This window comes from Elephas maximus, chromosome 9 (genome assembly GCF_024166365.1).
Source record: "Elephas maximus indicus isolate mEleMax1 chromosome 9, mEleMax1 primary haplotype, whole genome shotgun sequence".
NCBI classification, from domain to species: domain Eukaryota; kingdom Metazoa; phylum Chordata; class Mammalia; order Proboscidea; family Elephantidae; genus Elephas; species Elephas maximus.
In genome coordinates, this window is record NC_064827.1 from 23,816,368 (window position 1) to 23,820,419 (window position 4,052).

A 4,052-nucleotide genomic window follows, 5' to 3' on the forward strand; every position below is an offset into this window, starting at 1 on the left:
ACAACACCGATTCCATTGAACTGGAAGCTAAGAATGCCACCTGGCCACTTTGGGTTCCTTCTGCCTCTGGATCAATAGGCAAATAAGGGAGTTACCATATTGGATGGTGTGATTGATCCTAATTATCAAGAGGGAATCAGATTGATATTACATAATGGAGGTAAAGAAGACTATGTCTGGAATGCAGGAGATCCCTTAGGGTGTCTGTTAGTACTACCATGCCCTGTGACTAAAGTCAACAGAAAACTACAGTAAAACAATTCTGACATGACTACTAATGGCCCAGGTCCTTCACGAGTAAAGGTTTGGGTCACCCCACCAGGCAAAGAACCAAAGCCAGCTGAGGTACTTGCTGAGGGCAAAGGAATACACAACGGGTGGTGGAAGAATATAGTTCTAGATACCAGTTACAAACATGTGACCAGTTCCAGAAACAAAGACTATAACTGTTATAAGTATTTTTCCTTTGTATGTATGCATCAAATAATTTTGTTTTCTTAACTTATAAAATATAAGATGCAAAAAGGGCTAGTGCATTTTCAGTTGTGTGTGTTCATTATATCATGTTAGGCACAAGTATGACTTTATAATTGTCTTTATTCAAATATTATGTATGGTTTAAGAAGATGTGTACAGGTGCCAAGTTGGCAAGGGATGGACTGTGATGGTTAAGGCTGTGTGTCAACGTGGCTGGGCCATGATTCTCAGTAGTTTGGCAGTTACGATGTAGCTCGGCAGTTGTATAATGTTGTGATCACTTCCATGATGAGATTTGATATGATGTGATCACCTCCATGATGGGACCTGCTGTGAGCAGCCAATTAGTTGAAAGGGAGTTTCCTAGGGTGTGTGGTCTGCATCAAATATAAGTGGACATCATGGCAAGGTTCGTGGGCTTTTGCTCCCTCTGGATACTGAAGCTGGCTTCTGTTCACCTGGCCCCTAGTTCTTGGGAGTTGAGCTAGCAGCTTACCCACGATCTTGCCTGCCAATCTTGGGATTCATCGATCTCACAGCCTGTGAGAAGAGCTCTGCTCTCTGACCTGCTGATCTTGGGTTTGCCAGCCCCTATGGCTAAGTGAATCAGGAGAAGTCTCTATTCTGACCCACACACTTGGGTCGTTCCAGCCTCTACAACTGCGTGAGCCATTTCCTTGATATAAATGTCTCTATATACATATTTACATGCTTTACTGGTTTTGCCTCTCTAGAGAACCCATCCTAAGACAGGTATGAATAATCTACCTACAACCAGTGGCGGAATCTTGTTCCAAAATCCCATTTTTAGAACCTGCTTTCTTGGACTGCTATTGGCACCAACTGTTGGTTTCCTGAGGAAATAGACTCTGAGATGCTCAGCTGGTCATCCAGGTGATGTATTGGGGAGTATGCTTGGGAAAAGCACCTGAAAGAGGGTAAAGGAAGCAGGACTGGAAATGTGATATGGCTTCAGGGAAGTTGTCAGTTGATCTCACAGAGAGCTCTGAAGCTGGGATAGTCATTCAGAGATGTTCCAGACTGATCCAAAGGACTGAGCTTTTGTACTCGTCAGTGATCAGTCATTGGATGTGGGCAGGACCCTGAAAAGGGGGTCAGTTTAACCTTGGGTGAGGCAACTTTCTTCAGCCGAAGGCAATTCCCAGCTAAGAGGGATTTAGTTATTAGCCTCAGCAGCCATCAGCCCCAGGGACTAGGGTAATGAGCATGTTAATTCTGAGGGGGATCTGGGTGGCCCACTGGAGTACCACTACTGAAGATAAAAGCAATTGGCCAAAGATTACACGATATAGTAGGATTTAATTAATTTATGAAAAATAGTGTAAGAAAGCGGGAACTAATTTGACTCAATTAAATTACTGAGTTTTAGACTGCTTTTTGAAAAATATTTTTGCTTAGTGTATTTATATTACACTCTAAAATATAAATGGACACCACAAAATAAATGCAAAAAAAACCCCAAAATATTATAAATCACATCAATTTTATATAATGTAATACACGATAAATAGAGATGTTCTTAACATTAATTTCTAAGAACAGAAGCTGAAAGCATTCAGACCATTTTGTTATGACTTAATCCCTTGATTAAAAAAAAAACTAAAACTATTAATTTTACTGCTTTTAAACCAATCCTGTCTTCTTGGTGAATAAAACCTTAAAAATTAAAAAGTAATTCAATTGTTTTAAGCTCCATTTATTAGATCTCAAGTTATTCACAAATATTGTTTGAATTAGCACATATTCTTAAATATGTGTAGGCCAAAGCATGAAACTTTACAAAGGTGAATCATTGATATAGAAGAGAATTTTGCCTTGGTAACTTAGAAATATCATCAATCTTCACTAGTACTTCAGAAACCATTCTCAGTAACTACCAAACATTACCCCTATTTGGGTGTGAAAACTTGAAAATACTGTAATTAATTTCAAGGTGTTAAGTATGACTTTATACATAGGTGGAAATTCTTATGCATCATAATTCAAACAGCTTTCCTTACAGAAACGTATCTATTCATGACTTACCGATAAACTGGTAAAAGACACAGAAGAACGCACAATTAATTATAATACAAAAAATGAACTAAATTAAGGTCAGCTAGTCTTCACAGGAAGAATCTGAAACAGCTTCCTTGAGAAAATTACATTCATAAGAAAGCTGAAAGTATGTAGGAATTAAAAACCAAACCCATTGCTGTTGAGCCAATTCTGACTCATAGAGACCCTGCAGGACAGAGTAGAACTGCTCCATGGAATTTCCAAGGAGCGGCTGGTAGATTTGAACTGCCGATCTTTTGGTTAGCAGCCGAGTGCCTAACCACAGTGTAGGAATTAGTCAAAGAAAAAGAGGGAGGAAGGGAGTTGCAGGCAGAGAGTAGCAAGCAGAAAGGCCTAAAGAGAAGGGAACTTAAATCCATTTAGTTAGCCTGAATTATAGACTGCAAGCAATAAGGAGCTATTGAAGCATTAGAAGTAGAGAAATAATGTGATTGTATTTACACATTACAAAGATTACTCATTATGTCCTGAAACATGAATTGAAGACAACAGAAATTGAAGTTAGAGGCTGTTGCAAGAGAAGGTATTTGCCTGCGCTAAGGTTTTTTTAAGGTAAAACCAGCAGCAATGTAAATAACTGGACAAAACTGAAAGATATTTGGAAAGAAAAGTTGAAAAACATGATGATCGATTGGACGAGAAGGGTGAAGTAGGTGATAGCCCTTGTGCGTAATTGAGTAAACGGGAGGCCATGTATATTATACGTAACAACAAATTCTTGTTAGAAAATATTTCATTGTAATTTTCAATTCTTGCTCTAAGTGATAAAGCTGATTCACATTTCCAATATCATATTGATTTTTGCAAAGTAAACTTTGTTAAGTCTCTCATTTTTTGGTATATGGGCCATCATTACAATATCTCAACTACCCCTAGTAATAAAATGCTCTCTAAACTACATATACATATTAAAAACTCCAAGAAGAAGCCATCATATTTCCAATAACAACATGCAAAAACTTTCTTGACCCTGTTCGTTAAACTACCATGGCAACTTACTCAACTGCCTTTTTATGCTTCCTGTTCTATCAAGTAAACATACTACTTTATGTTAAAATTAACACACTATTAGACCTCAGATCTGAAAACACCCACAACATTCAGAAGCATATTTTTGCCAATGCTGTGTTGTTTGTTAATCTTACTACCATCAGAAATTCTCTCACAAATACTAGGATGAATGTAAAAAATATCAAAGAAATATAAATCCAACATTTTCAGTATTGCTTAAAAATGAGCCAGATTTTAAAATGCAGCTCTGAGAGGCTTATCTTAAGTTCCCAGATGGTTTAATAATATTTAAAACTTAATTTCTAACCAGAAAAATTAGATGGTGCCCAGTTACCACTACTGACAGTCCTAATCGGGGCCACCCTGATAGAACGGAAGAAAAATGTGGAACAGAACCTAAAATCCCTAAAACAAAACAAAACAAAACAAAACAAAAAAGACCTACTGAATTGGTTGAGACTGGAAGACTCCTCAAGGCTATTGAC